The 25,360-nt window shown below is 41.1% G+C and overlaps 1 protein-coding gene across 6 annotated transcripts in view; it reads left to right on the forward strand.

Annotated features, from left to right (window-relative positions):
• The window catches only part of PALLD (palladin, cytoskeletal associated protein), a 328,370-nt gene that overhangs the window by 77,047 nt on the left and 225,963 nt on the right, over positions 1 to 25,360 (forward strand). Inside the window, exon 1 of one of the 6 annotated variants that reach the window (XM_045017804.1) lies at positions 170 to 291. The exons of 4 other annotated variants lie outside the window; for them this stretch is intronic. The gene's annotated coding sequence lies outside the window, so the exon portion shown is untranslated. Of the gene's footprint in view, positions 1 to 169; positions 292 to 341; positions 465 to 25,360 lie in introns of those variants that run through there. One more of the 6 variants, XM_045017803.1, reaches the window with a different exon arrangement.

The raw sequence follows: 25,360 nt of genomic DNA on the forward strand, positions 1-25,360 counted from the left end.
CGTGATAAGAGGAGAAAGTGAGTGGAGACAGATCACCCTAGTCATTTCTTTCGTCTTATTTTTCGGGACATCACCAGCATTCCTCCCCCAACACCCACCCTATTTTTTCCCAGCCCTCCTCTCTCACATACATTACGGGCGCACATCAGCACACACTCACGTACTCTGAAGCAAAAGCAAGAGCACAGTTGGATTGAAGCCAGGGGACTTACACTCGGCTTCCTCACTGCCAGCAGCGGCTTTGTTCTTTGGAATCAGCCGGAACCCGGGAGGACGTCTTCACTGGGGCTCGTGAGTGGTCGGAATTTTGGCAACTCGGCGGTCTCTTAATTTCCTCCGTTCTGTTCTGCAAACTAGGCTGATTTTTAGTAGAGCAAAGCTGGGAGCTGGAGATAGTCAAGGAGTGAAGGGACACGGAGACCGTCAACCTCTTTGGGGGGTGGGGGTCCATTTGTTCCACGACGGTAAGTGCCAGCATTAAATACGTATAAAGAAGCGGATAAAATGAGGCGCTTTAGTAATTTAATTGCAATGGCAACGCATTCTAGTGAATCTATATGCTCAGTCATAGTTTGCCTCGGAACAGTGTTCTGCAGTTAAGTTGTCCTGATCTCCCCCCCCGCCGCGAAAGCCCTGACAAGACTCAATAGGTTTTAGCCAAATTCTGATCTTGGAAGGATTTCCATAGGGCTTCATGACTAGGTTAGCTGAAAATCTGTTCAATCGTAAGTAGAATAGAGTAACTACAGAATAGGAACTGCTTAGTTTGTTGTTTGAACCTGTGAAGTCGAAATTAGCACGGTCAGATAGAGGTAGGATAGAGTGGAGTTGTTTGTATGTTGGTCACTAGTGTAAGGAATGGAGGGAGGGGAAAGATTTATTTAGGTTCATAGGAGCAAAAACTAGGTTTGATTTAAACTGCTTTAATTCATTCAAACCACCTTTGATCATTTTAGGAAACGAATCTAATTTTAAAAAACCTACTTTTTCAGGTCTTGACATAAAGAGCAATCAGTTAGCAAATATTGTTCTCAGGGAAACAAGTGGAAGCCAACATACAGGAGAAAGGAATGTGTTCTTGGAGATTTGTCTGTCATTTAGAGGACAAGACCTGGGCAAAATGAAACCTGGTTTTCTTCTAGTAAACAAACAGTTGCTGCTATACTTGTTTTTGTACCTATGCCATACTGTTTCTTAAACTTGCTACCAAAGAACCACCCATTACAGGGATTGTTTTTCCCTTCTCTCTGACTGGTCTCTAGAAATACTTAAAATGAACAGTGTTCCAGGATATTGATCCAGCTTCCTCCAGAGATACCATCTGGCTGTCAGAAAGGAACCCACCTTAGGGACCATTTGTCTTAAAGCTACTGATAAATAATGCAGTCAGCATGCTACTAGATGTTGCCAAGATTTAGTTGAACTGTCTTGACAAAATGGTGATGAAGCTTTGAAAACCAGTAGTTCAACTATGTTAAAAAGTTGAGGAAGAGGAGAAGACTTGTAGTGTGAATGCATTTGCCATGTAACTATCACAGGGTTATAAACAGGATGGTGGAGGAGGGGAACAGATTTTCTACCCTTGCCTGTGGTTGTACCTATGCTTGAAATAGTGATTCCAAAACCCTGTAGTAATTTGCAAAAAGGCAATTGTTTACTTTTGTTTTGTCACAGGTGATGTGGGAGTGAATCTAGTCACATACAAAATATGCAGTTGTGTGCAGGTGCAAATGGTTGGTTGGCAGGTGCAGTCAGTTACCTGTTTTCTCCAGTGGCTGCAGCTTTTTGTTCAGTTTCTTAAACTTTTACCAACACTGTCCAGTTCTAACTATCCCCTTTTTGTTGGAAAGAATACTCTGGTTGGGCAACTGTACTTTGTGGGGAGATTGGTGAATAAATGTTCTGCTACCTGGTCAGCTGACTGAGTGGGGATTTGAATTTCCAAATGACTACAGATGGTGTTCAGTGCCTCATTCATTTTTTAGTGATATGTTCAAAAAAAGTTTTTGTCCTTGTACTGGAATTCACGTCTCCTTTGCATGCTGTTGTTTAGTCTATAAAAAGAGTATTATTCACTTGTTTGGAATGGGACACTAGAACTAGCAAAAATTCCTTTTGGGAGCTAAAATTGGAATGGTGCTTTCTAGAGTTGTGCTCCCCCCTCTGATGGCATCATGTCAGATTTCATCAGCAATGCTTTCAGTTTCACAATTTCCATAGGTACTATAATTTCTCATTGATGTGAGGAAAAACCTGAGGTCTTTTGTTACTTTTCCTGCTTTAATATGTTTTTGGTACTGTCTGTGAATTCTGGCAATGAGTGTTAAGCTCAGCAATTAGACACTAGAGGAGGGCCTCAACCAAAAACCGTGGATCTAGATATTCTTGAATGATGGGAAAGTTAATATCTGGATCCAAAAGGTTCTGGCTCTGGCCTATCCATATTAAAGACATATCACTTTGGCTACATGTATGTATAATTTGCCATTTGAAGGGGGAGGGAAGCTTATTCAAACTATGGCTATATTTTTAAAAATAACATGCTACTCAGTGCTGCTGATACATAAATATTAAACCTGGGCCTCTCTGCTCTGATAGCTGATGTGATACCTATGTTGAGAGCTTCTTTTTTAGGTAGCTTCTTTTATTATTCATTGCCTAAACTTGACTTTCACAGGAACTAATTCACTGTAGGTTTATCTCCTATTATAATTTTAAAGGTAAATTGCATTTGGGGACTCCTTTTGAGACATGCTGAATACTCTCAGAACAGAAAAATGGCCATATTGGGTCAGACCAAAGGTCTCTCTAAGCCCAGTATCCTGTCTTCCCACGTGGCCAATATCAGGTGCTTTAGAGGAAATGAACAGAATAGGTAATCATCGAGTGATCCGTCCTCTATCGCCCATTCCCAGCTTCTGGCAAACAGGCAGGGATGGTGTCCCTAGTCTGTCATGGCTAATAGTCCATTGATGGACCTATCCTCCATGAATTTATCTAGTTTCTTTCTGAACCTTGTTATAGTCTTGATCTTCACCACATCCTCTGGCAAAGAGTTCCACAGGTTGACTGTGTTTTGTGTGAAGAAATACTTCCTTTTGTTTGTTTTAAACTTGTTGCTTATTAATTTCATTTGGTGACCCCTAGTTCTTGTGTTATGAAAAGGAGTAAATAACACTTCCTTCTTTACTTTCTCCACACCAGTCATGATTTTATAGACCTCTATCATATCCCCCCTTAGTCATCTCTGTCCCAAGTTGAAAAGTCCAAGTCTTGTTAATCTCTCCTCATATGGAAGCCATTTCATACCCATAATCATGTTTGTTGCCCTTTTCCAACTCCTCACTTAATGTTGTTGTTGTTGTTATGTTCCTGAAAAATGCCACTTTAAGTGAAACGATGTTAAGCAAATCCAATTTCCCCATAAGAATTAATGTAAATGCATGGCTTTAGGTTCCAGGGAAATTTTTTTCACCAGACAAAAGACATATATCTCTCACACTCACACTCAGTATAAGTTTTAAACAAACAATTTAATACTGGTATACAGTGATGATGATTGTGAAGCTTGGTTGAGGTGGAGGAGTCAGAGGGTGGGATATTTCCCTTACTGCTAAATGATGAACTAGCAATTGGCTGAGCCCTCAAGGGTTAACTCTCTCACTCTACAAGGCAGCAGGAATGGAGGGAGATATTCGCATTTCCCCCTTTAAATACACTGTCTTGTTAATTAGATCAGCTTGCTGAGACCTTAGCTGCTGCAAGCTCCCTCTGTCCTGAGCCCTGGTGTGTCCCCCCTGCTCTATGGAAGATGGGGTAAGTGGGGAGCAGGGGGGGGGACACCCTGACATTAGCCTCCCCACTTCCTACACGCACACACACCCCTGCTCGCACAGCAAGCAGGAGTCTTGGGGAGCAGCTCCAAGGCAGAGGGCAGGAGCAGAACATGGCAGTGGGGGGAGGTACAGCTACAATTGCTAGGCTGCTGAGCAGCTGCTGCACAGGGAACTTAGAGGAGCAGGACACTGATAGGGGGAGCTGATAGGGGGGCTGCCGGTCCACCCTGGTTCCTAGCCCCCAACAGCTAGCTGCAATGCGCTGCTCTTCCTGCAAGCAGTAGACAAAGCAGGCAGCTGCCAAATGAGGTTAGAAGGGAGCATTACACAACTTTAAACGAGCATGTTCCTTAATTGATCAGCAACGAAACAACATTAACCAGGACGACTTTAAGTGAGGAGTTACTGTATATCTTTTTTGAGATGGGGCGACCACATCTGCACACAATATTCAAGATGTGGGCATACCATGGATTTATATAGAGGCAATATGATATGATCTGTCTTATTATCTATCCCTTTCTTAATGATTCCAAATATTCTGTTCACTTTTTTGACTGCCACTTCACATTGAGTGGATTTTTTTCAAAGAACGATCCACAGTGACTCCAAGATCTTTCTTGACTGGTTACAGCTAATTTAAACCCCATCATTTTATATGTATATTTGGGATTGGAAAACATAATGTGCATTACATTGCATTTATCAAGATTGAATTTCATCTGCCATCTTGTTGCCCAGTCACACAGTTTTGTGAGATCCCTTTGTAACTCTTCAGCATCTGCTTTGGATTTAACTATCTTGAGTAGTTTTGTATCATCTGCAAATTTTGCCACCTCATTGTTTTACCCCTTTTTCCATATCATTTATGAATATGTTGAATAGTACTGATCCCAGTACAGATCTGTGGGGGGACACCACTATTTACCTTTCTCCATTCTGAAAACCGACCATTTATTCCTACCCTTTTTTTCCTATCCTTTAACCAGTTACAGATCTATGAGAGGACCTTCCCTCTTATCTCATGACAGCTTACTTTGCTTAAGAGTCTTTGGTGAGGGATATTGTCAAAGGCTTTCTGAAAATCTAAGTACATTATATCCGCTGGATCCCTCTTGTCCACATGCTTGTTGACCCCCTCAAAGAATTGTAGTAGATTGGTGAGGCATGATTTCCCTTTTAAAAAAAACATGTTGACTCTTCCCCAGCAAATCGTGTTCATATATGTTTCACAATTCTGTTCTAACTCTTGTGAGGTGTTGAGTGCCTTCCAGTCCTGCTGACTTCAGTGGGACCCTGTGGAAGCTCAGCACCATCTTGGTAAGGCATCTTACAGGATTAGGCCTTAAATGATCTGTCTAAAACTCTTTAAAGGATATTGCCAGATACATTTTATACGTGTGCCAAAAATGATGGTAGCCCACAACCTGGACTGCAGTACAGTATAAATGTAAAAGCAGAATTCAATTTGTTGTTCTAAGTGTGGTTATTCTGACACTGCATATTGATTGGCCGCTCTGAATATGGCTGTGCTGACAGATACAATAGGTTTCTGTGAATACAATTAATCATGTATCTGCCAGCTGCTTGTGGTATCTGTATGCCTCAGTAAAAAAAACCTGTTCTTTGGCTTTATCTGCCCACTGTGGTTTGTGGTACAATACTTTGACTTATTCTGCAGAAGTTGCATTTTTTTTTCTGAATGATTAAACTATGATGTCATTTTCTATCTTTAAGGCTTTAACCTTTAAAGATTTTTGCTTTGGATGAGGCCCTTTAACATTGGAAGTGGAAAATGCCCTAAAGTCCACTTCTGAGCGACTGTCTACTCAAGCACATTCCAGTGTCACCCATTCATTTGTGGTCAGAATGATTCAGATCTGGTTAAAGATGATTTAAAAGAGAGGTTATGGGTACACTGCAATGTACATTTAGGAACACAAAGATGCGGGGGGGTTTACAGCCTTATTGAGACCACATGGTTCCAGCTTGCACTCTTTCTTTTCTTTTTTTTTTAAATATGGAAATTGCTGGCTGGATTTATTCAAACAATTTTCTTTCTTTCTAATTGCCTGGAGGCTGAGAGTTGGAATTGTGGCATTAATGGTCAGGTCAAGCTAAAATCAAATAGTTTCTAAGGCTCTCCACATATAAGGACAGGGGTTTTCTTTTGGGGGACTTCACAGAGCATGTAAATCTATGTTGCCTCAACATGAAGGGGAGAAAAATGTAATGGGAAATCTTTTGACATAATAGGAGAACTGGAGGCATAGTTACAACAAAAAAAAACAATCAATAGACCGGAGATGGTCTCCATATAACACCAGATGTTGTTATCCTCTTCCCAACAAAGAATGCAGACCTGGGAGGAGGTTGTCCACCATGACTATATACAGAATTCAGCATTTTTTGGCTATCACGGGGGAGTGAAATAACTGGATAATTAATTAAAATAAAGGATATTTTTAAATAACCACATCAAAATTCACATATTTGTTCCCTTATACATATTACATATATAATAAATGGCAGATGCATTATTTTTGTTTGTTCATCTAATATGTGTTAGAGAATGGACAAGCACTTGTCATTTATGTTCATTGAATAGTCACCATGAAATTACAGGGTGGAAGTAGTATGCTAAAATATTTTTCTTACTCTTTCAAGATTTCTTCTTTATTCTGTCCCCCAATCCCAACCCATTTGTCTCCCATTTTGTACACCATCTGGGTAGAGTTCTTTGCTTAAAAGAAAATATCTCATTTGGCTCTCAGATTCCCCAGCTTTCTTAAGCCAGTCCTTCCCTTGAGACATTCTTGTGATTCGTTACTCCTGTTGAGGCCATTCCTAATTCTGACCCCCTTATAACCATCATCCACTGATGAAGCCATTGTTTCTCTGGAAAATTCATCCCCAATTCAGATTTAACTATACTTTTTAAAACAGAGAGAAATTGCAGCCGCTAATGACTTGTCTGTCTGTCCTTAGATTGTGAACTTCATCAAGCAGTCACTGTCCCTTCATGAATGTTTAGAAAGCACCAAGCACATCAATTGTGCTATAGTAAACAAATATTAGATTTCTTTTTTTAAAAAAACTTTGTTTTCTAGGCTTTAAATTTTGCATCATACAGTACTGCTATTTCAAATTTAATTGTTTTTTGTGGAAGATGGTAGAACACCAACTTAGAGAACAATCCTTAGAGAAATCACTGATACAACTTGAATTTTGCTGAGAACAAAACACAGTACACTATTCAGTGCTATTATACTATCCAGTAGCAAAACCAATAAACAGCCATTATACTGAAGACTTATTTTGGACTTTCTTGGAATGTTATTTTGAGGTGATTATATTAATAATATATTTAGGTTAACAATGCTGAAAGGGAATGGGGGAGCACTGATCACAAATCTGTGCATAAATTTTCCATAATACCTTCTGACACGTCTCAACAAGGACAAGTGCAGAGTCCTGCACTTAGGACGGAAGAATCCCATTCACTGTTACAGACTAGGGACCAAATAGCTAGGAAGCTGTTCTGCAGAAAAGGAGCTAGGGGTTACCGTGGACGAAAAGCTGGATATGAGTCAACAGTGTGCCCTTGTTGCTAAGAAGGCTAACGACATTTTGGGCTGTATAAGTAAGGGCATTGCCAGCAGATTGAGGAACGTGATCATTCCCCTCTATTTGACATTGGTGAGGCCTCATCTGGAGTAACTGTGTCCAGTTTTGGGCCCCACACTATAAGAAGGATGTGGAAAAATTGGAAAGAGACAAACGGAGGGCAACAAAAATGATTAGGGGGATGGAGCACATGACTTATGAGGAGAGGCTGAGGGAACTGGGCTTGTCTAGTCTGCAGAAGAGAAGAATGAGGGGGGGATTTGATAGTTGCTTTCAACTACCTGAAAGGGGGTTCCAAAGAGAATGGATCTAGACTGTTCTCAGTGGTAGCAGATGACAGAACAAGGAGTAATGGTCTCAAGTTGCAGTGGGGGAGGTTTAGGTTGGATATTAGGAAAAACTTTTTCACTAGGAGGGCGGTGAAGCACTGGAATGGGTTACCTAGGGAGGTGTTGGAAACTTCTTCCTTAGAGGTTTTTAAGGTCAGGCTTGACAAAGCCCTGGCTGGGATGCTTTAGTTGGTGATTGGTCCTGCTTTGAGCAGGGGGTTGGACTAGATGACCTCCTGAGGTCCCTTCCAACCCTGATATTCTATGATACTGTGACCAAAGCTTTTTGTGGTGTTGTGTCTCTTCTCCTCCCTCCCCACTTGTTTGTGAATATTCTCGAGGACACAGGTGAACTTTATTCTTAACTTATAAAAGACATAAGGAAACTTTACCCTTACTCCTTGAATCGGAATCTATTAAATTAACTTCTGCCACACATAAACTACATTGTTTAAAACTTAATTGCAGTTTGTTCTTAATATGAAGTGCACAGTACATATGTGGAAGTTATTAGTACCTCTCAATATTCACTAAACATTAACCAAAACACTAGATGTCTCAGGGCACTTAAACTCTAGGATCTGAACAATCACACAATTCCACTATATTAAAGCATATATTAATAAGCCAACCTGAGCCGACTTGTTTGTAGTTTTCCATATGAAAATATAATTATAAGGTAATAACTATACAGTAGGTGTAGCAATGTAATGCATATTTTCAAGAACAAGGAAGTGCAGGTATTAACATGTCTAGTACCATGTAGCACTACTACTCTCTGCAATTCTATAGGACATCACTTTCCACCTGAAGATCATTAAACACTTTGCAAGTATTAATTTTCAGAGCATTTCTATTAGGTAAGTATTCTAACCATCTTGCAGATAGATAAATGGAGGCAGAGCAGCTAAGTGACTTGAACAAGGGCAAACAATAAATCAGTGGCAGAGACAGGAACAGAAGCAAACAGTCCTGATCCCTGTACAAACTACTGAAGCATGCTTGCTCCTTAGGACTTTTTTTTTTATATACAGTTCTTGTCTGTCTTCAATGTGAAATAAGTATAATTTATCTGGTCTCTTGGAAAAATATTGCTTTTGGTAAACACAAATATTAACTCTGGAAGAAAGTGTGATTTAGTGATATAAATAGGGAATGGGGCCCAAATCCACAAAGGGACTTAGGAGTCTAGCCACCTAGTGGAATCCACAAACCCTGAATTAGGTGTCTAGGCTCCCTGTTCAATGCATGGGGAGAGGTTGGCACCTAAGAATGGGATTAAAACAAACAACAGCACGCTGGGCTGGGAGATGCCTAAACTAGCAATAGCAGATGCTGAGGACACACCCCTCTCCTTATCCCTGTCCCTCTCAGGGAGTTAGGTGCCTATCTTCACATGGGATCCGCAGTTGGAAACCTCTGTCCTACACCTAATAAGCTTCTTGCAAGAACAGTAGCTGCAGATACCTAACTTCACAAAAAAGTTGGGAGAGTAGGGGAGGGAGGAGGTCTCCCTTATAATCTCTAGCCCTGTGGTTAGTTTAGTTCACTCACCAGGGATGTGGGACACCCCAGTTCAATTTTTCCCCCTCTGCTGGCTGAGGAGATGGGATTTCAACAGGGTTTCCCACTTTTCATGTGAGTGCCTGAACCTCTGGGCTACTCTGATGTGGCTCTCTGTCTCTCCTATTGAAGCTGTTCCATTGTGAATAAATAATTTTAAATATTCATTGGGTCAGAAAGAGAGAGCAACTCTATAGTAAAGTTCAAATCCCTTCTCTTCATCAGATGGAGAAAGGAACTGAACTGGGGTCTCCCACATCCCCGATTAGTGCCCCTAACTACTGGGCTACAGGTTATAAGAGAGACCTCCCTCTGCTAGCTCCACTAGCAGTTTCATGTAGAGTCAGGCTTGCTGAAAGCATGCTACTGGGTTGTGCCACACAGGCAAGATTAGGTGGGGTAATGCCTCTCTTCACCTGGTTTGAGAATCCTTCTGGGGTTTAGGCACTTGAGAGCCTAGACTAAGGCTGTGTGAACGACATATGCTCAGAAGCTGAGGCAACTAGGGGACTTTAACAGTTGGACTCTTAGATGCTGGGGTATTTTAGGCACCTCCAGGTTTAGGTAGTAGCTTAGCAGAGGGCCTGAGGATCTCAGGAGCCTAGAGTTTGAATTTAAATGCATAAATCCTTTGGTTGATCTGGGCCTGGGAGTTTAGATTTCTAGGTTCTAATCCCAGCTCTGCTACTGATTTTCTCTACAGTCTTGAGCAAGTCAGTTTACTCTGCCTCTTAGTTAACTCTATTTTGCAGCTGAGAATAGTATTTCTTCAGGAGGATTAATTATTTTAAAAACACTTGAAATACACAGGTGAAAGCTGTTACATAGAGCAAGGGCAAAGTATCATTCTTATAACCCTTAATCAGTTCAGACCAATTTTGTGAAAGGTCTTATTCTTATTACTGATTTTTATTTTTTTATTGCTCTGTTTGAACTTAATCTGCAGAATAAGCATATCTGGTTTTTAAAAATTACATCTTGAGCAGGAAGGTATCAGTGTTGTTGATCTACTGTTTCTCTAATCAGCCTTACAAATGGACTCAGAAACCTTAAGGTTACTGTCAAGGCTGATAGGCCCAGCATCTCTCTCCTATTACTGACTTACCACAAGATACAACTGCATATGATGCTGCTCGCCAGGCCCTGGATGATCATTTTAATCCTCTACTAAATATTGTGCTGAACACTTCAAATTTGGTTCCCATGTACAGGTGCCTCACAAGCCCATTGACCACTATGTAGCTGCATTATATGAGTTGAGTGCAACCTGTGGATTTGCTAGTTTTACAGATGAAAATGAGCCGAGATCAAATTTTCATGAAGATGGCCAGTTCCAAGATTCATGAATGACTCCTAATGATAAAAGGCCTTACCTTGGATGAAACATAGAACCTGCCCAATGAGTGGAAACCACCATCCACTGTGCTAAATCACTTTCCACAACATCAGACATCTCCCAGCTTGCAGAGGTTAATGCAGTTCAATACAAGACTGCAATCTGCAAAGCTCCTAAGTATACATCCACAGTGGCTTTACTCTCCCACATACCACATTGCTACCAGTGCTCCAGGTGCAGCAGAAAGCAGGTCACAAGACAGACTTTAAAGGGTTTCCTGCCAAGAAATCTGTATACAAGAAGTGGGGGAAAAAAAAGAGATATTTTGGTAGTCTGTAAGTCTGCTGTCAATGTAGTATTCTTAGTTCTCACAGATGATGATGATGATGATGGGAGCTGAATCCCAGTGGCATTCTGAATATGACAGGAGATCACCACACTACTAAGTGCAAGCCAGTGGCCATGAGATGAGGATGTTAGTGGATTCTGGTTCACTTTATACTATAACTATGGCCCTGCCAGATTAATGGTCCATTTTTGGTTGTTTCACGGTCATAGGATTTTAAAATCACAAATTTCATTATTTCAGCCATTTAAATCTAAAATTTCAGAGTGTTGTAATTACAGGGATCCTGCCCCAAAAAGGAGTTGTTCAGTGGTGTCAAGGTTATTGTACCATAGCAGTACTGCAGCCACTCCCTTACTTCTGTGCTGCTACTGGCATCAGCTCTGCCTTCAGAGATGGGCAGCTGGAGAGCAGTGGCTCCTGGCTGGGAGCCCAGCTCTGAAGGCACAGCTGCTGCCAGCAGCGGTGCAGAAGTATGGATGACGTGGTACGGTATTGCCAGCATTACTTCTGTGCTGCTGCTGGCAGGGTGCTGCCTTCAGAGCTGGGCACCCGGCCAAGAGCCACCACTCTCCGGCCACCCAGCTCTGAAGGCAGCACAGAAGTAAGGGTGGCAATACTGTGACCCCTGCCCCCTAAAATAACCTTGTGACCCCCCCCTTGCAACTCCCTTTTGGGTCAGGACTTCCAATTTGAGAAATGCTAGTGTCCTCTGTGAAGTCTGTATAGCTCAGGGTAAAAGCTCACAAAAGACCAGGGAGAGACCAGATTTCACGATCTGTGACGTATTTTTCATGACTGCGAATTTGGTAGGTCCCTAACTATAATTCCCAACCACCTCTACACTGTGCTATTTATCAGCTCCCAACTTGAATTGCATCTTCCAGACATATACCCCAAAGGGTATAGAAGATCTCACATCCCCCTCAATGGCTATTTTACAGCTACTCTCAAATACAAGGTCTGTAATACCCAAGGGAAAATCTATGTAGCCTAAGAGAGAGTTTCTATTTTAGTATGGAATCATCAGAGAGATCTTCAGATGATATGGGATCTGAATAGTACACAGCCTGTCCTGCAAACTGAAGATGGGCTACAACCAGGAATCTTCCTTGACTTTCCAGAAGTTTTCACCTGTACCACAGGCATTGCAAAAATCTTCAAGCATAAGATCCAGCTAAAAAACAATGTTGTGCTATACGGCATAAAGTATGAAATGCACCAATTGCACTGAGACAACTGGCCAAGGAGGAGATTCTGAAACGAGGCAAAACAAATATCATCGAGCCTGCTGATTCATCAGAATGGATTTCTCCCATTGGTCTCAGCAGGAAGCCTAATAGTACTATCTGCATGTGTGTGGACTTGAGAGATCTAAACTCCAACACTGTTATGGATTATCATCCTCTACCCAATATCAGTGAAATGCTGCTCACCTTGAAGGAGGCAAGACTTTACAACCCTTGATTTATCCTCAGCTTGCCACCAGATCACCTTAATGGAAGAGTCCCACAAATATTCAGCTTTCTTCACTCCAGAAGGTTTGATGCCCAAACAACATCCATTTGAATTGTAAGCCTCCGTACCTTCCGTACTCCAAGGAATGATGCATGGGATCTTCAGACAGATGAGGGGTTTTACTTTTAAGATGACATTCTAGTGTATGGCAAAAATGAATCCAAACACGTCCTCCTATAAAAGGTTCTAGAAAAACGTTGACAACGTGATTTTGCCATCAGCAAAAAGAAATGTCAATTCCATATTGACTCAGTGACATATCTAGGACATACAATCTCTCAGAATGACATGCAGCCAGAACCAGTCTTGGTGAAAACCAATTCTATTGTACCAGAGCCTGACAACAAGGTCAAACTTCAATCTTTCTTGAGTTTGTGTGAATACTATTCAAAGTTTGTACAGCAATTTGCTATGGAAGTAGTGCCTTTGCATCATCTCCTCCTAAAAAAGGATGTAAGGTTTGAATGGGATGAAGTGTGAAAGAACAGCTTCAATGAGGTAAAACATGCAGTTTCTACCAGCCTGCCTCTTAGCCTTCTTTGATTCGGAGAAGAAAACAATTATCACAAGTACTCCTGTTCTATTCACTGTAAAGATTACCACTGAAATAGTGATTAAGTTCATGTCATCATTCTTAGCCTGAGAAGATTTCTCAAGGAATTGGTAATGGACAATGGAATGCAATTGACTTCTGATATGCAACACTACTTCAGTAGCAATGGTATCAAGTACAAAATGGTTTCTTTATATTATCCAAGACTTAATGGCCTATTTAAGAGAATAAACAGACTAATGAAAGAAAGGTTGCTCAGTCTTTCCTTAAACAGTTCCACTGTAAATATTTCAGTGTTGTCTCTATTTAAAAAGAGAAGTCAATGCCATTGACCTAGTAGAATTCAAAAATAATGCCATAATACATTTTTATGACCATATGGTATAGGGCAGGGGTAGGCAACCTATGGCATGCGTGCCGAAAGTGGCACACAAGCTGATTTTCAGTGGCACTCACACTGCCCTGGTCCTGGCCACCGGTCCGGGGGGGGGGGGAGGGGCACTGCATTTTAATTTAATTTTAAATGAAGCTTCTTAAACATTTTTAAAACCTTATTTACTTTACATACAACAATAGTTTAGTTATATATTATAGACTTATAGACAGAGACCTTCTAAAAACATTAAAATGTATTACTGGCACGCGAAACCTTAAATCAGAGTGAATAAATTAAGACTTGGCACACCACTTCTGAAAGGTTGCCGACCCCTGGTATAGGGGGGACCAACTGATAAGAGAGCAGATTTCAGTTATTTCCCAAGAGGTGTTGCTTTAAGTAGAGAACAGAATTATATTTCCAACACACCTCTGAACAGCATATTAACCCACAAAAACCTTTCTACCAACACTACAAAAAGGATTCTGCGTGGACTCCTCCTGAATACTACCACTCTAAAATCTGTCATGCTGACTTTCACTTCAAAAAATTGCCGGTTAGATCCATATAAACAGTGATTATTAATTCCTATTTGTTCATATGTTTTCAGGCCTACAGTAAGTGTGAAAAATGGAAAAAGAGCAAAAATAAGTAGAAGCCTCTAGGTGCTATGATAATATTAACAATATTTCCTCACTCTCAGGAACATGAAACTTACATGCAGAATGAGGAGAAAGATAATCTGTTTTTGTTAATTAAAAACTATGGATGGACCCAAACCAAATCCCTGATCAAAGCACTGCTAAACTTTGGGTTAGGGGTGGGACAATTAAAAATCAAGATAATATTTTGTGGCTTGAGCCTCTCTGTAATAAAATTGCAATAAGCTGCAAAAAAGGGCATTTTGCTACACTTGTTGGAGATAAAAATCTCTCTCTCAAGTGAAGTAGGATTGTTCCATTTACAACATTCTCTATTTCAGGGGTGGCCAACCTGAGTATGAGAAGGAGCCAGAATTTACCAATGTACATTGCCAAAGAGCCACAGTAATACGTCAGCAGCCCCCCATCAGCTTGCCCCCCCCCCCACTCCCAGCACCTCCTGCCCACCAGGCGCCTCACCAATCAGTGCCTCTCTCTCCCTCCCCGCACCTCCCAATCAGCTTTTTCATGGCATGCAGGAGGCTCAAGGTGGGGAGGGGGAGGAGTGAGGGCATGGCAGGCTCCAGGGAGGGGGTGGGAAGGGGTGGAGTGGGGACAGGGCCTGTGGCAGAGCCAGGGGTTGAGCAGTGAGCACCTCTCCATCACATTGGAAAGTTGGCACCTGTAGCTCCAGCCCCGGAGTCGGTGCCTGTACGAGGAGCCACATATTAACTTCGTATTGACACCCTGGCTTGCTGTTCACTTACTTGTAATGTAGACAATCCTCAGCAGATATGCAAAAAAACTTGAGTGTATTTTTGCTACAGTGAAGCTGACTTACTAAAAGTTCTTTTGTATAATTTGGTAATGTTTATACCAGGGTTTGCTTGTTGGGTTTTTTTTTTCCCCTCATGGTTCTGGCACAGTGCAAGAATTACTGTAATGAGAAAACTAGACAAGCTTATGGAAAGCGGTTCACAACTCAACAAAAGAAAATTGTGGTCAAGGTTAACTGAAATGGTTATGTAGAACATCAAAGCCACATGCCACTATCTCAACCCCAACAGTAATTGAAAACTATATTAATTAATACTTTTATTGTCTGGAAGTGTGTGGGATTCAGTAATGCTTTGGCCGCATATTTAAAAAATAATAGGCAGGGCTCCTGATTGGGGACCAGATAAGATGGTCTAACTTTGCTGTAATTCTGACTTTGCTATTGCATAATACTGCATCATCACCACCTCTGTGGCTGTGTGTGTAGTACACAAGTAATTTTAATCATTAATGTTTTGGATGCATTTGGACACTGGTGGGGAATTGCCAGTTGATTAACTGCTGCTTTGGAAAATAGTATTGAGTGCAATAGTGTGTACATGCTTCAATCTCAAATCAGCTAGTATGCTTGATCCTGGTATTCTTTGCAGAGGGGAAGCTCCTCTTTCTGGTGTGATTGCTTTGACTGAACTTAACTGATCATCTTCTATTGCAGTCTTACTTAATATAAAGCTGAGAACCTCCTTACTTTGTTGTGCAGTTATTGACTTGCAGAGCTGTGTGAATAAAATATCTCCAAGTCATTAAAGTTACACGGATGCCCACTGAATCGCCTTTTGGAAGAAATCTATAGAGGGATAAGGATATTTGCAGTGTCTGCAACAGCATCAATAACCTAATACTTTTCTCTGTACACAAGTAAAAGCTTTACCCTGCAGGATTTTTTTTATCTTGGATACCTAGGCCTCATTTCCCACTCATTCTTAACTTGGTTTCTGATATTCAGACCTGTAATCTTGTTAGGTACAAATAAAATCACTTTGTGTAGGTGCTATTAGGTAGTTAACCATCTCCTGTAAGTGTCATTAATTCTCCTGCACAAAGGGGCTGAGCTTTTAAATTTCACTAGTATCTTTCTGAATTTGAGAGAAATAACTGCCAGCATTGGTCCTAATCCTGGATGGGTCAGAGTGTACTTTTCACAGTACTGCTAACCCAGAGTGTTAACAAATGAGTTAGGCCCCAAAAATGGATTGGCTTAAAAACTGTGAAATTATTTAAAGAATAAATATTGTCATCTTTTTATTTGGCTCTGGTTTTTGATCCTCTAAGTTTCTCTGCACCCAAGAGAGCCAGAAAATTTTATTTTTCAAAAAATTAAAACTGAGTTTGTCACATAATTAAGAAAAGTGCCAAATCTCTTAAGAATCAGAGTACAATTGTGAGAGCTGCCAAAATGGCCATGGTAATTAACAGAAAGAATTGCTTTCTTCTGACATTGTTACAATAAAACTATATTATGTCTTGATGATAATCCTTAGAGTATTTCAGTCTATACAACCTGAGTTCTTTTGTGGCATAATACAGGTATTCTCTCTAAATATATCTTCATTGTAGTGTTTCTGCCTGGAACTTTCTTCAGTCTTTTTCTCCCTGGCTTCCTAAATGTGATTTAAAGAAACAATATGCACTGTTAGGTTCCTCTTCTGTGGTTGATTTAAATGGGGAGTAGAAGATGCTAATTAACACCTTGCAGGACTGGGCCATTTAAAATTAAATTGAATAGTACTAAAGTTTTGAAAGTAATTATCACCTGCCCCTTTCTCATCTGAACTCTGTGTAGCCAGCCATGACCCACTCCTCTCTAACAAAGCTTATTATATTGCATGTACCATGAGCCTGGATTTTTTTTTTAATACTATATGAATGTAATTCTATTCCTCTACTTTCCCTTTTTTTTTTTTTTTAACTATTGCAACCCCTGCAAAGGTCCCCCAAAGTCAAAAATTCTTCAAGTAGAAAATCGTATTTGGCAGTTCTACAAGATGACTTTTTTTTTTTCAAATGGACAAAATAATTGCAGAAAACTGGTTCAGAAGCCTTCTGTGGCCAAAGAAAGTATAAAGTTATGTAAAGCTATATTAAGTTGGAGTTGTACTTAAATATGCTTTCCAGGCCAACTGAGAGCATAATAATGCTAATCCCACAAGTCTTAACAGCGTTTCAGGTTTGAAAAATGTTCTGTGGTTCACATTTCACTATTAAATGGTCAATATTTTTTTTTTAAGTCTGCTGCAATTGTCCTCACTGATATTTTTCCTTTTTTTTCTTCCCATCCACTCTATTCCCAGTTTCTCCACTTCCATTTAGGAGACAGTAGTGACTAGTGGCAGTCTACATATTAGAGAAGCCCAGGCCCATGTCAACCAATGTGACAGTCTCTGCAATTTGTGAAATGAATATAGTTACCATAGGGTTTATTTGGTTAACGCACAGGAGATTTACGTGTATAACATCGCTCAATGTTAATAGGAATCACCCACATAAAAACCTTGTGCAACAATAGGTGAATAGACCTCTAAGCTTTAAACTCCAATACTTTATTGCCACGCAGTGCAGTACAATAATTTGCACACACCCCATACTCAGACATCTATTGATCTAAATGTGCTGTTTTTTTAAGAGAGCAGAATAACTTTACGATCAATAACATGTTTTGTAGGTTCAGAATCCAATCTTATCCCGTACAGCATAATCAGCAGAAGGAGGGTGGTCTTGTGGTTAAAGCACAGGAATCTGGGTTCTATTCTGGCTCTCCTCCCAAATTACCTATGTGACTGTCGATGAATTGCTTTTCATCTATAAAAAGAACAGGAGTACTTGTGGCACCTTAAAGACTAACAAATTTATTTTAGCATGAGCTTTCGTGAGCTGCAGCTCACTTCTTCGGATGCATAGAATGGAACACACAGACAGGGGATATTTATACATACAGAGAACATGAAAAGGTGGAAGTATGCATACCAACAGGCAGAGTCTAATCAATTGAGATGAGCTATCGTCAGCAGGAGGAAAAAAAACTTTTTGAAGTGATAATTAAGATGGCCCATAGAAGGTGTGAGGAGAAGTTAACATAGGGAAATAGATTCAATTGGTGTAATGACCCAACCATTCCCAGTCTTTGTTTAGGCCACAGTTAATAGTATCTAGTTTGCATATTAATTCAAGTTCAGCAGTTTCTCTTTGGAGTCTGTTTTTGAAGTTTTTTTGCTGCAAAATTGCCACCTTCAAGTCTGTCACTGAGTGGTTAGAGAGGTTGAAGTGTTCTCCCACTGGTTTTTGAATGTTATGATTCCTGATGTCAGATTTGTGTCCATTTATTCTTTTGCGTAGAGACTGTCCGGTTTGGCCAATGTACATGGCAGAGGGGCATTGCTGGCACATGATGGCATATATCACGTTGGTAGATGTGCAGGTGTACGAGCCCCTGATGGCGTGTCTGATGTGATTAGGTCCTTTGATGGTGTCACTTGAATGGATATGTCTAATCACATCAGACACTCCATCAGGGGCTCGTACACCTGCACATCTACCAACGTGATATATGCCATCATGTGCCAGCAATGCCCCTCTGCCATGTACATTGGCCAAACCGGACAGTCTCTACGCAAAAGAATAAATGGACACAAATCTGACATCAGGAATCATAACATTCAAAAACCAGTGGGAGAACACTTCAACCTCTCTAACCACTCAGTGACAGACTTGAAGGTGGCAATTTTGCAGCAAAAAAACTTCAAAAACAGACTCCAAAGAGAAACTGCTGAACTTGAATTAATATGCAAACTAGATACTATTAACTGTGGCCTAAACAAAGACTGGGAATGGTTGGGTCATTACACCAATTGAATCTATTTCCCTATGTTAACTTCTCCTCACACCTTCTATGGGCCATCTTAATTATCACTTCAAAAAGTTTTTTTTCCTCCTGCTGACGATAGCTCATCTCAATTGATTAGACTCTGCCTGTTGGTATGCATACTTCCACCTTTTCATGTTCTCTGTATGTATAAATATCCCCTGTCTGTGTGTTCCATTCTATGCATCCGAAGAAGTGAGCTGCAGCTCACGAAAGCTCATGCTAAAATAAATTTGTTAGTCTTTAAGGTGCCACAAGTACTCCTGTTCTTTTTGCGGATACAGACTAACACGGCTGCTACTCTGAAACTTTTCATCTATAGTCACTTTTCAGCTTCTCAACTGGTTTCATGGGGTTAACTACCTCATAGGAGTGTTGAAACTTAACGTTTGTGAAGTACGTCAGGATGCACTGACAGAACTTAATATTTAGGCACAGATTACTTATTTTAATAAGTATAAAATATTCAAAAAGAGCACTTTATTACTCTGACTACCTGAAGAACTGGATTTTTTTCCTCCCATAAATAGTACTGCACGACTGGCCAGGTACACAGTAGATGGGAGGGATGCATTCCTCTGAAACATTAGATTCAGAGCCGAAAATAAGCATTTTGTTGCCCAGGGCTATAAACATATTTGCGCCCCCTACCAGAGGTGCCGTGTGTGTGGTGGGAGCATGTGGGGTCACATGCCCCCCAGATATTTTGTTTCCCCTGCAACCCAGACAGGTTGGATGGCTTGCTGAGGTGAGTTGGGGGTGGGGGGAGGTGGCACTCCCTCACCAAGCCCAGAAATGTGGGACTGGCCCTGTAGGCAGAGTTTTGTGGATAGAGAATATGGAAGTTAAACACACAAATGTGTGTCTATGATGAAGTGGTTGCACATTCACCCAATGTGGTCTGATTTATCAGACTATTCATTATTAAACATCTTGATTTTTTTAATATTGGGCAATACAAAATGCAAACATTATGACAAGGTATTTGTTGAATACATTTGAGGAAATTATGATCTGCCTGTGTATATCCCACAAACAGAAAAAACGTGGCTCCACTTGCTAAATAAGTTGTTCACTAACTCTATTTAAAATCAGAAGTTAGAAGTGGAATAGACCTATGGAGTTATGTTTATCCCCTACTAAACCAGGAGCGTAACTTTGTTCCAGTGCATTCTTGTGTTCTTTATCTAGACCAATTTCATGAGATGTAGGGCTCTTTCCATTGCCTTTTGAATGCTATTAGCAGTGTAATAGATCTCTCCATTCACCCTAAATTTTCCTTTGCTCAATTTCACCCTATAATTCTTAGCTGTAGTCCACCAGCATTACCCTCAACCTGCCAAACTCAAATTTGATCCACTGATCTTTTCTTAGTGGCCCTCAGAACAAAGCATTTGAAGAAGCACATGCTGGGGGATTGAGCATTTAGGAGATGAGTGGGTCCTTGAAGGGATCTATCTTGTATGAAGTTGCCTACTTAAGGAAAGAGCTGGAAAACAACTGCTGTAAATAACAGCTTGTGAAGGACAGAACTCGGAGGAAAACAAAAATGGAAAATAGAGGGAAATAAACAGAAAATGGCAATCTATAATTTTCAAACATCAAAAAAGTTCTACAGCAGTAGAGCTGGGCAAATGATTTTTGTTGTTTTGTTTTGGTGGCAAAAATAATTTCAGGTCCAATGAAAGGAAACACTTTATTTCAATTTTGGGTGATATTTTTACCCTTTTTGTTAAATCTAGATAAATTTCTAAATAGAACATCATTTAGAAACAAAGCCAGAGGGGCCTCGAGGATGAGGGAGGGGATTTTGTGAGCAGGGATGGCAGCAGGGTATGTTTTCCCAGCACCGGATCCTGCCTCACGTAGTCTCCCAAGGTTCCCAGCCACAGCTTATCAGTCAGTGGCTTACCCTCCAGCTTCTGGGTGATGGTCTCCCTGCTCAGGGCCATCATGTGGTTCCCAGCACTTGCACCTGGCCTGGGGCAAAGCTTTCCCCTTGCTCCCGGGCTACAGCAGCAGCTCCCCTGAAAGCCACCAGTGTCCTGCCCAGAGTTCCCAGGAAGGTTGCAGCCATCCAGTCCTTATGGGGAAGTTTCTTTCACCTTAGAAACCCCTTTGGCCCTCGAGGAGTTTGCCCAGCTGCACTCTAAGCAGTGCTTGGGGATGCAAGGGAGCAAGAGCACCCCACTGGGGGAGGGAGCCTCTCATGCACTGAGGGGACTTGGCTGAGGTAGGCAGATCCCATGTTCATTGCTGCCGAGGGGGGAGTGACGCTAGTGGGCTCTGAAGTGCTGGGACCAGTATACAGTTGGGGGGGGGCAATGCCCCTGCAGGCCCCCCAATCTCTGGCTGTGGTTGGCTCAACTGACCCTTGCCATACCCCAATTTTCTACCTCTGTGGCTTTGCACCCTTGGCAGCTGCCCCGCTTGCCAGAGATAGGATGCCACATTTGATGGACCAATGGTCAGATCCAACATGGCAAATGCTATTTGCTGAGCTTTCTGGACACAGTTTCTTTGCTGGAAGAGGGCGCAAGTGACCTAGTTAGAAAAGGGAAAAAAACAAAGTGGATAAGAGGAAAGTAAAATTGGAATAAAACATGTTGTACAATTGCTGTAAGCTAGATATCATTCCCAGCAAGAATGCTGCTGGTTTCGCTGGACAGTAATCTAACATTACTGTTTCCAGTATTGCCAGCTATAACGGCTGGAGAGCATGGGGTTAAACCACCTGATTACAGAATGAGCTGCACCTGAGAGGAATCAGGCAATTCCCCATAAAGAGCAGAAGGTGGTTTTGTTAAAGAGGGAAGAGCAGGAAATTTCAGCTAGGTCTATAGATATACTGCAGGGAGCAATAAGGCTCCTTTGGGGCCCAGAGACAGCAGGGGAAAGCTCAGAGCAGAAAAGGAAGCTGCAGGGAAGAGAGTGAGGGAGAAAAGATTCTAATCTCCATCAGTGGGCTCCTCATTCATTCTGTATCTCTCCCAACACCTCCCCAATCTGTCCCTGTGCCTTAGCTCCTTGTAGGGTGACCAGACAGCAAATTTGAAAAATTGGGATGGGGGTGGAGGGTAATAGGAGCCTATATAAGAAAAAGACCCAAAAATCAGGACTGTCCCTGTAAAATTGGGACATCTGGTCACCATAGCTCCTTGTCCTCTGCCCTTTTTTGTCATTTCCATGTCTCCCCCTGCTTCTCATTCACTCTCTCTCTCCCCACCCTCTCAGCCAACTGGCATCAATCCCCCCATCACTCTCTCAGTTGGCTTCCAGTCCCAGTCTACCCATCCAACTTCTGTCCCCACTGCATTCTAATCTGACTGCTGCCTCCTCCATGTGGCCTGGGTGCCAAACGGGGTCACTGAGAGCATGGGAGAGGCAGGATTCCTGCTCTCAGTGCTAATGCCTGGCCACCAGTGCATTTGGGAAGTTTGGCTTTGCCACTGTAGTCCTGTGCTGGAGAGAGGCATTCTCGGTTGCTTTGTGAGGGATGAACCTGTGCAGTCCTGGCACATGCAGGACTTGAGAGCCTGAAACATGCCCAGTGAGAATGGAATCTTCTGAGATTTTTGCTGCTAAAATCAAAGAAGTCTCTATTGAGCATATGTGAATTGCAGTTTTTCAAAGGCTTATAACTTGGCCAAATTTGGGCAGATAGTCACAGAGAATAGAAAGGCAAAGACCTGAGACAAAGACCACCTCTGGTCAAATTTCAAGTCCCAGCCCCAAAGCACGGGGTTGATAGAGGTGTTCAAACAAAAAGTTGCCAAAATATAATGTGGGTAACACAACATATTTTTCCATAGCCTTGTTCTTAGAAATGGTTGAACTGTTTAGCCGAAATCTCCCCCCTACCTCCCCCCCCCCAAAAAAAAAACCCTCAAACAAATAAATCTGCCTGAGGCAAACATCCAGCATCAAAAAAATCAGCCCACATGGTTTTAGTTTGATGAAGTTACAAGCAACTGAAAACAAGGTCTTATACTGAGCACTGTCTGGCAACCTTAATAGGCAACACTCCCAGCTCTGCCTCTAATTAGACTTGGAAAGATTAGATTTTTATCGGAAAATGTTGGTAAATATTGATATTTACTGTACACACACAAATATGAAAAATATTTCTATTCATAACTGGAATGTATTGATAGGCAAAGTAAGAAAAATGCTGCTTAAGAACTTATTAGAATTTGATTTAAGGGTAGTTACATTATATATTTTGAGATGTGATGTCCACAGTTTGTATTTTAGCTGTTTTATAAACCTTTAACTTTTTGAATGCCAATGTCTGTCATTATATAATTGTCTGACCGTCCCCCAATAATGTCCTGCAACTGTGAACATTTCAATTAATAAAAATAAACATCTATATTAGCTGTCACAATTAGAGTTATAAATATTTTAAAAATAGCTGAATGCTGCTACGCCTACCTATAATATGTTTTAATGTTCACTTGAGGTCAGCAGCAGTGTTTGAACACACAACCTTCAAAGCCATAGTATAAACTTCTTCCATTTCAGCTATAGGAGTAACTGGTAGAGAAAGGGAAGCATGCTGCTCTTTTTTGTGGGCCAGCCCATATAGAACATACACATTGCCAGTGGTTTTCACTAGTGAGACAGCACTGGAACACTGAGCACCAGGATTCTTGATTACAAACAGCATAGCCAAATGTGACAACACCTCTATTTGTGTAATCTATGGGGACTGAATTTGAAACCTCTAGTACTTGAGCTAAGGAACCAAAATAGAATCATAAACCATCTATAAGTGGTCTAGCTGGTAGAGGGAGACACAGAGATGCAATGTTAGTGTGGGTTGCAGAAGTACCTAATTTGGCACAGTTTCTTCCTAACACTGTGCAAAGTGAATATTTGTCTTTGATATATTAGAGATCTAGTTTCTCTGTTCCCAGAATTTCCTAAGTGGCCTTCTGCATCTCTAGTATCTGTCTATAAAAGAAACTCTAGAGCCAGTCCATATCTGGTGGAAGAGTCTGGCCTCCTAGTAGCAGTCCTGCAACCTACCTTGTACAAGAACATGTGAAATGGTGTCAGAAGTAAAGGTAGCCTCACTGGTGCCAGAGGAGAGTGGAAACAGAAGGAAAACAGCAACAAAAGTTGCAAATAGGAGCAAAGTAAAAAAGGTTGCATGTTTAATAAAGGTTGCAGGATCAAATCTAGTCAACATGACACTCTTCAGCTTTGATTGTCCTTCAGGATAGACAGAGTAGAAGCAATATTTTACAAGATGTTTCGTTGCTACAAAACTCCACCAGGAAACTGGAAATATTCCGGTATCTTCTTGAATTTATGCTATAAATCTTTTGCCATTACTGAAGACAGCTGCAAAGATGACTAAGAAAGGGATCTGGGTATGTTTGATGCATACCTCCTACCTAAGAGAAATGTGGTTTATGAAAGAGCGTGTTTATACCAGAGTATACAGGAACCAGGAATCTTTTATAAGAGCTCTACATGCATTGTCCGGAAACCTATTTGAGGTGAAGGGCACTGCAAAACATGAAAGTATCAGAGACTGACTAGTCATTGAACTTAGATAAAAATATTTCTCAGGAACTACAATTAAAGACAAATTTAAATCTACACACTGCTACCAAATAACAAAGCACTCTGAACTTGTGATGCAGCAGCAAAACAAATTTGCCTAATCAAAAATTAGCTTAGAAGTTGTAAACAGACTCAGCATGAGTGCTAAAAGTAATTATCATACGATCTGGAAGGGGTTTCAAGAAGTCATCATAAGACCCCTGAGGCTAAGGGGGACAAATTCCAGGTTAATTGCAAAACCTTTTAGACTAAATGTACAAGATGTGGAAAAATTCATATCTCAACAGATGTCCAGCCAAGAGCACAAGTATAGACATTTTACAGCTGTTTGCCAAACTAAGACAGTGAGAGCTAATTATGATAAGGGACAGTCAAGAGCCATTGTTTCTGGGATCTATTGCAGTGTCTGCCTGGAGAATAAAACTGATTATTCATGGAAAGATTATTGACTTCAAAAATTGACTCAAGCAGATGTGACAGCGATTATCAGAGGGACTTACAATCACCCTAACCCCTCTCAGAGCTAAAGTCACCTGATGGAGCTCTGACTAGCCCTGGGGGTATTCCAAACTGCCCTGGGCCATTTCGCCACAGCAACAACTTACACTCTGAATGCAAAATTTTGTCTTTTGTATGTGAACAAAGGATCAAAGACTAACAATCTTCTGAGCTGCTGTGTGGCAGCCATGATATCCTAGTGAGAAAGGTGGAAGAACTCGATGGAATATTTGGTGATACTGGACTCTTGGAAGGAGATCCAGTACAGATGACCTTAAGAGACTATGCTGAACCATATAGCATACATAAACTTCACAGGATTTCTCAAAGTGGAAATAGAGAAAATGGAACAGATTGGCATTATCTAGAACATCTCTAAGCCAACACCTCAGTGGTGCCAATTATAAAGAAAAATGGAAAAAATGCAAATCTTTGGATTTCAAGATTTAATGAAGCAGTTGTGAGAG

Source organism: Mauremys mutica, chromosome 5 (assembly GCF_020497125.1).
Source record: "Mauremys mutica isolate MM-2020 ecotype Southern chromosome 5, ASM2049712v1, whole genome shotgun sequence".
NCBI lineage: Eukaryota > Metazoa > Chordata > Testudines > Geoemydidae > Mauremys > Mauremys mutica.